This window comes from Belonocnema kinseyi, chromosome 6, assembly GCF_010883055.1.
Source record: "Belonocnema kinseyi isolate 2016_QV_RU_SX_M_011 chromosome 6, B_treatae_v1, whole genome shotgun sequence".
Lineage (NCBI taxonomy): Eukaryota > Metazoa > Arthropoda > Insecta > Hymenoptera > Cynipidae > Belonocnema > Belonocnema kinseyi.
The window spans coordinates 33,759,835-33,768,825 of NC_046662.1; positions in this window are offsets into that span (position 1 = coordinate 33,759,835).

Here is an 8,991-nt window from a genome sequence, read left to right on the forward strand (position 1 = left end):
CCGTAAGACTTGGCCTAAAAACCTGAATATTAAGAGTAGGTGGCTGGTGTAACTGACCTTGTAAAATAATTATTTAAAGGTTTTTTTCTGTATGATATGATCTATTGGCAATAAAAACATAGCCTTAAATATCAGAAGATTAAATTGATTTTATAAAATGATCTGACAAGATGTTTTAAGCAAAATTAAGTATTTTTTATGCTAAAAATTTCTGGACGGATAGCCATTCCGATGTGTAGGATAATTTCCAGAATTCTGGACAAAGAGCCGTTCCGAGACGTGTGGCTCTATTCGTTCAGAATTCTAGATGCCTAGGCACAGCCAGCGCTACCATGAGACTACTGAATATTCAAATTAATTTGTAACTACTAAACCGAATTACTCATTCGTTGAAAACACTAAAATTACTTAGAATATTATTTTTAAATAGGGTTTGTAATATTTCATTTAAACTTATTTCAATTCTATAAGATATATTCTGGTAATTTTTCGTTTATTGTAAGGAGCATGCTTCCAACTTGAATATAATATTACAAAAATTTCAAAAAAAATTGATACAAATGAAAAAATGGTCGTTTCTGGAATATACATTTTTATATTTTTTCAAATATCCTATAAATTTTGCTTATATGCACTGAGAAAAGCTTGATTATTGCTACTTAGCAATTTTTATATTCTAGAAGGCTGGCTAATGCCAGATCTGGGCCAGACTAGACTGCCGAGGTGATAAGAAGAACAACATTATTTTTATAGTGTATATTTATTTTCTGTTAAATGTGGGCCAAACTAGACTGATCAGGCAATAAGGAAAAATAATATTTTCATATTGTTAATTTTTTATCACTGTAAAAGCCAGAGATCTTGGCTAATTGATCGTCAGAAATTTTCATGTTATGGAAAGCAGAACAAGGCCAAACCTAGATCTAGCTAATCCTGTTCCATTAGAGAAAACAATAATGGTATATTTATAGTAATAGTAATATTCATATCACATGTATGCTTTTTCTCTAAATTTAAATTAATGAAGAATAAATGATGAAACATCAATCAGGCCAAGCAATTACTTCTCTGATTAGAAGTTCTTTTAAATGTTATCACTTTTCACTTATTTATATTTAAAAATTGAGGTTTATGAAAACTTATTTCTAGGAACCTTTTATATAAAATCGTCTAAATATGTATATCGGCCAATCGTCATACACAGTTTTTGAATATTTTGGAATATGGAAGCCGTCAACTTGGAACTCACAATGGAGAACTTGGATTTACCACATTTATTCTACCCTTATAATTACTATTTACTCCACATTTACATATTCCATTTTGATATTTCTTCTGCGAGACACTGGGAATATTTTTAATAATTTGGAAACCTGCTTTCATTTGATTTGTATTTTTGGCGTTTTGATAAAGATGGTCATCATTAGGATAAAACGTCAAACTATGATTGAGTCCAAAAATATGCTTTTGGAGAAACTCTGTCAACCTCGAGATTTTTATGAATCAGAAATATTGGAAAACTGTTCAAAATTCTGCAGGTATATATATATTTATATTTAAAATGTACACTGATAGAAATAATCATTGATTTAACTATACGATCGTCGGACAGAGATGCCAATGTTGGCACCCTGTGCTACTGCGCTTACGTTAGTGCTGCGCGCTGGTTGGTCGCACTTGGCGCGTGATTAAAAATTACTTTAAAAACAATTCTTGTAAATAAAATATGCGCAAGAATGTATACAAATCATGTAACTTTTTCTTTCAGGAAAGAAACAAAATTTACAACACATATTTGATAAATAACAGTTTATTTGCATTTAACTCCAAAGACTGACTTATACATCACAAATATTTTTTAATAGATACATTTTTTGCAATACCATATAATATTTCAGCAGCTTAATATATATATAATTTAAATGCAGAATATAATAATGATAATATTTGAATTTTTTAAAATTTAAGCTCAGTATATTGTACTTTTCGATTGATACGTGGCAGCAAAAAGATCAAAGTTAGAAAAAAGTGATCATTGCGGACAAAACAGTGCAATGGGGAGATTTCGGAGGCCAACAAATGTATATTAATTTATTGATTAAAATAAAAGGAAAAACCAAGTAGCAACGAAATTCTCAAAATAAAGGGCTATATTTTATTAATCAAATATCTAGTCCAAATATCAAATATCCTATCATAATAATAAATTCTGTTGAAAATAAAAAGAATTAAGGACACTTAGATAAAAAAACTATATATTTATAACAAAACAAAACAAAATTAGGAAGAACTATTTGAAAAAAAGAATATAACGATAAAATTTGAACACACCTTTAAATATGCGCACTCAAGTTTAAAACTCCAAAATAAACAAAATACAAACAAGGTAAAATTCAAATCCCTTTCATGATCTTTATCTCTTATCTTTTATTATTATAGTTTTTGAATTCTAACTTTAGCTGTTCCTGCTTTGCACATTTTTCCTGAAAATACTCGAAATAAAAATTAGTATTAAAGTACAAATTGAGTACAAGTAGTAAGAAAAAATATAAGAAACTACAATTCAATCTTGACAATTTATGTATTTATAGGCTATATAATTATATTCATTCCCAGAGAAATGCATACAAAATATTTAAAAAAAAATTATTATTCCCCATCGCTTTTCCAAGAAATTTATTTTTAAATTAAATGTTTTGTAAAATTTAAGTCGGTCTTTGGAATTCCATGAAAATAAACTGCTATTTCTAGTATATATATATATATGTTATATTTTTTTTGCTTAAAATCAAAAGTTACACAATTTATAAAAATTCTTGTGAATTTTGTAATAATTATTTAAATTACAAGGATTGTTTTTAAAGTAATTTTGAATTGCGCGCCAAGTACAGACAAATAACCCACGGACCTAACGCAAGCGCAGTAACACAGGGTACCGACATTCGCATCATTGTGGTCGGTTAGAAAATTATAAGGAAATTTAGGTCCGTTAAGCTAGCACCTCCACAATCGAAAATTCAAAATATAACACGTGTACTTCAATCACAGGTGTGAATTTGGTCAGAACAAAAAAATGAACAAAATTCATGTATGTAGGATTAAAATTGTTTTATTTTCATTGATAAATTAACGAATAAACGTTGTTTTTGCATTAAAATTAGGATTAAAACAATAATTATTTTGGGTTGTTAAAAATGAAGTTAGACGTTTGAAAATATAATGATTATATACTTTACGATGCTATACAACAGAAAAAAAAAATTGATCAAGATTCATATATTTGTTTTCTCACAATGTAATTGTTCATTAAGGCCTATATATTTGTACAACAATTTGCAAAATAGTGCCACGACAAAACTAGCAGTCTCACAGTAATGAAACTGATATCAAATAAAAGTTTGAAAGGTTTACTTTCATAGTCTGTCGTTTTGGATATATTTTTCATTTTTATTAATAATTATAGCGAATTGACAATTAATGTTATTTTTAAGCTCATAAACAATTACATGATCTCGGTTGTTTTTAACACTGGGAAAATAAATCCGAACGCATTTAATATCAGTCCCGAAGACCTACATTTACCAAAAAAATAACATTGCTAGGACCAATATATTTGCAGTTATTGTTATCTGAACTTACCTGTTCATTGCAGGTATGCAATTGTAGGTCTAGCAATAACAAAACTATGTTATTGTGCGTTTTTAAACCATCTCTTTGTGGTGAAATCGGAAACATTTTTGTATGCGCAGTTTATTGTAAAAAAAAACAAAATGTACAAAAGAACGTGACAGATTTTTCCGGGACAGGTAAAAACATAGTGCAAAAAACTTGGATCAAAAGTGAACGCGCTCACTTCAAATCTCTTCAAAAAAAAAATCACTCTATCATTTTTGTTTGTAAGCGTATAAAACTCATTCAAAGACTTTGTCCCACTACTTTTTCCCGACTAAACCAAATATCAAATAAGTTTGAACATTTTCACAAAAGTAATTGTTATAAACAAATTAAAAAACGTTGATTATTTTTCTTTCAAAATTCATTGCTTATTGTTTTAAATAATACATGTTAAAATAATCTATTGTTTACGTCGTCGAATTGTTGAATGAAGCCGCTTAAGTACATTTTAATTAATTTTCATACTAATTAATAAGAAAAATTAATAATCGAAAAAAATTTCAAATTTTTCCTTTTTTTACATTTTTTAGAGGAACAAATGTATTTTGTTTGAAAATATAATTTTATTTATAACCCGTTTATTACGTTTTTCATTACTGAATTATAAAAATTAATAAATGTGTACACACAACAAATGCACACACTACAATTGCATACCTGCAATTAACAGGTAAGTTCAGGTAACACTAACTGCAAATATATTGATTCTGGCAATTTTATTTTTTTGGTCAATGTAGGTTTTCGGATCTGATACTAAATGCTAGTTTTGACGCGACGCTATTTTGAAAATTGTTGTAAAAATATTTAGGCTTTAATTAACAATTACATTGTGAGACAACAAATAGATGAATCTTTATCAATCTTTTTTTTTGCTGTTGTATAGCATTGTAAAGTATATAATCATTATACGTTCAAATGTCTAACTTCATTTTTAACAATCAAAAATAATGATTTTTCAACCCTAATTTTAACGCAAAAAACAACGCTTATTCATTTATTTTGCAATGAAAATAAAAAAAATGTTAATGCTACATACATGACTTTTGGTCATTTTTTTTGTTCTGACCAAATTGACCTCTGTAACGTATGCCGATTAAACGCATCATTTACGAGTTATATCGACTAAACCATTTTAAAAAACTGTCAAATTTGATATTTTTTATTTCTCATCCTGCTCATATGCATTTTCCGTCACTTTGAAACTGGCGCAAACTCAGAATATTCTCTACACACCTGTCCAAACACTTTCCAACAGTTATCTCACCCGGAAACGACTTAAAAAAAAATCATAAGTTTTTTGTCTCTTCCTACTTGTCTAATAACAATTGGAACTTTAAAACAAAATGAATGCATGGCTGTATCTCTACCAGCAATACAATATAATGAATCTAGTGATAAATATTGTTGTACCGCCAATTCATTTCTATTCGTGTACATAACAGAGAGATACTATCATTACATATTATTATTATTATTATTATTATTATACAATATTTCAAAAATTAGTGAGATAAGATGACCAAAAGAGGGTCACTGATTGCGGCGAGAATTTGACTACCATTGAGTGGGATTTTACTAGTATTATGTAATATTTCACTAGTAACTTGTAAAATTGTCTCTAAAGTGATATTAGTAACTCTCTTAATTGTTCATTAATTTTAATACAGTGCAGTCCCGCTATAGTGGCTGTCTCAGAGGTACCCTTAATGGACTTCGCAGTGTCTCGGTACTCTCCAATTAGTTAACAATTAGGGCCGTGTGAACCATTTGCGCTAGAGTTTTGTTTAAAAAAATATGTTTGTTTTGGGTATTTTTGCCATTATGGATTTATGATATCGTAATGAATGTAAAAATGTTTTTTCTAGAAAAATTTAACTTTATTGAAGTACTGATTTTATAGTATGTATTTACATATATCAGTATGGCCATTTGAATCGAATAAAAAAATTCCCGGAAATTTATCAATTTTATCTCGATTCGTCAACATTTTTCACGGCCAATAAAATAAAAAAATTCGTACTCTAAAGCTAAACATTTGAAGTCATAAAAAATGAACTACAAATTTTCGCACTTTAAGTGTAAGTTTTGAATTTTTAACTTTGTAAATTAAAGTTAAAAATTGTTTTGATTGGAAATTTTTGTATTTGAATGCTTAATAATTTACGAGCATGAAATGGAAGGTACTAACGCTTTTCAATTACACAAATTTTATGTGCAATGCAGATAAGCTGCCAAACTTAGGATTTTTAACTTAAAACATTTAAAATTAAAAAGTAAAAATTTTTTTAAACTAAACACTTCGTGCATTAGAAATTCTATTTCTTTTTGCTCCCCCGAGACAGATCTTTTATGATTTGATGGAGCGACGACAGTGCAACTTTTAATTTTGGCCAACTTTTAGCTTCATCTTGCTCAATTCCGCAAGCAAGACTTTCTAGCGCTAACTTCTCGGTTAGCTTGTTATTGTTTATATTTTTGTTTAAGTACCATTAAGTCGAGTCGCGTGCGTTAGTATCCTACCGTTAGGACGACTCGATATGTCCTCCACTCGACTAAGCCAAGTTCAGTTCTTTACTTTTGTTGAACAAACCTTTAGTTTTCTCAATTTTCTGTCGACCCTGATGAAGGCCTTAAAAATTGTGAACATACGCTATTGATTACTAACGAAAGTGCAGACTATGTATTTAGTAAATCTAGGTGACTGATTTTTTGTTTAAAAGCCTTAAAATATAGCGAGAAGATTTAAAAAATGAATACTTCAAACGTTTTTAATTTTTATGGTTCAAGTCTTCAAGTCTATTTAAAAAAAATTTTTAAATTGAAAATTGAAAAATAAAAATCTAAGATAGAAAATTTTTAAATTAGAAGACTGAAAATAACTGAAGCAGACAACACGATTAACCGCCAAGAGTACTACCTTCTATTCTTATACACTCTTGTGTTGTTGTTAAGTTGCTCCGCTGACCTATTATCGCCTATGTCTCGCCCCCTTGGATCACCTTGTCCATATAAAGGGTAACCTTATATCGAGACTACAGTGTAATGTCAAATTAGTTTCAAACTTTTTTCAGAATGGTAGGCATCCTCATAGTATCCAAAATTATGTTTTGTTTTAATAAATTTCAGTTGTTTCGATATTCTCTTTCAGAAATATGTGCATTAGACTAAGAGTTTTCTTTTTCTAGTTGTATTCTTCTCTTTATTACATTATATTAAATTAAATTCAAGGGCTTCATATACATCTAGAAAAGTGACAATCTTTTTAGTAATTTCAATGTATAAATTTATAATTATTGTGAAATATTTTTATAGGTCGACTACGCATATCTTCCTATTCGCGTGTAACCTTTCGGCATTGTTGGTATTAATGAGTCCACTGTCAAAGAACAGCAACTTTCCCCTTGCTTTCAAGGCTTGGGTTCCTTACAGCTTAGAATCCAGATTTACATATTTTTTGACATATTTTCATCAAATAGTTGCTATCATGATGATGGTTTATATTTCAACTGCATTTACAAGTTTAGCGATAGTGATGATGCTACACATTTGCGCGCAACTAGAAATCCTCGTGCATCGGCTGAAGTCACTTCCTCGATTACAGGAAAAAAATGATTCTCAATCCATAAGATATAAGCGTGAGTCGAAGCTCATAAAAGACTGCGTTAATCATCATATTCACACTTACATGTAAGCATTTTATCAATTCTTTACTATAGAGTATAGCCGTGAATAAAATCCAAATATGTTTGGGCAAATTCGAATATGAATACTACTTGTTTGGAAAAATGTACTTAAACAATATGTGTGAGGAAAGCTAATTCCTCAAAACAACTGGTTTAAAAAAATGTATCTTGTAGGCTCGGAGAAAAATTGAACGAGTCATTTGGCCCTGCTGTCTTCGTGCAATATTTTTCCTCAATGATAGCCTTGGGGGCGGTTATCTATCCATTGTCTAAATCGAGTGTGAGTCTATATAATCTAAGAACTTGGAGACTAATAATCACCTTCTTCTCTACTTTAGCAGAAATATTCCTGTACTGTTTTTACGGCGATAAAATAATGAAAAAGGTAATTTTTTGAACATGTTTTAATAATATTTGTTGGCCAATGGAATGATGGTTGTTAATCTACTTAATCTTGATCAATGTTGTTTTATCGATAAAAAAATATTTCACTACGTTGGTGAGCAGCATAACATCAAAAGTCAATCTGTTCATAATATTTAGACTGAACTGAAATTTAAATTATTACAAATAAGAAATATTCCATTAAAGATTTCATTATATTTTTAATCAATTTTAAACAGAGCATGGCTATTGCAGAAGAAGTTTACCAGGTAGATTGGATCAAAACAACAATTAAAACAAAAAAGAACCTTAATTCGATAATGATGCGTGCTGGAAAACCCATAAAGTTGACTGGCTTATCAATTATCATTATGACAATAGACACATTTTTTCAAGTTTGTGGCTATGGTTTTTATTTTACTTTATATTTAATTAAAACAAAGAAGGTCTGAAGAAAGAACGTAAAAGTAATTTTTAATTTTCAGATAATTAAATCTGCTTATTCTGCTTACAATGTATTGAAGAGAACTTGAACAATTCAAGAGGAGGAAATAGAGCCTAAGAAGAAAAGAAAGACTTTTTGCTTTAAGTTAAAACTCCGTTGCTCATGTATGAAAATAAATATAATTAACTCTTCGCACATTATAATATAATCAGCGTACTTTTAGTTTAATAATTAAGTTATTTATTTCCCATTAAAAATTAGAATTAAACTCATGTAGTCGCCACGAAATAAAAAATAATTGATATTAAGAGTAGATAGATTTCCATTCGGCATGATTTTTTTTAGCAGGATATTGCTAGCTGAAAATTTTCCTTCGCTTTTGATATACTGACAAAAATAAATAGAATTTCAAAAAGATTAAAATACAAAGAAAATTAGTCTGCAATATCATAATTATTTTTGATATACTAAAAAATTGACATCTCTCGATTTTTATCTCTTGCAAGGAATTTTTCGAATTTTCTTCATTAGATATAGGATGTCCCACAGTGCAAGGAAATGCACTTTTTAGGTTAAAAAATGTTCAAGCCTTAAAATTTTTTTCGATTAAATTTATTTTTGGAAACTTAAGTTCATTCAGTTCTAAAGAGCTTGACTTTTCGAACTTTTGACTCCCCTATTTGTTTATTAAAAATTTTTCCACTGAAAGTATGGAAAAAATGAAATTTTATACATAATTTTTTCCACGCACCAATAACTTATCAGGAACAATTTCTATTGCCTTAAATGAATGTTTATAATACA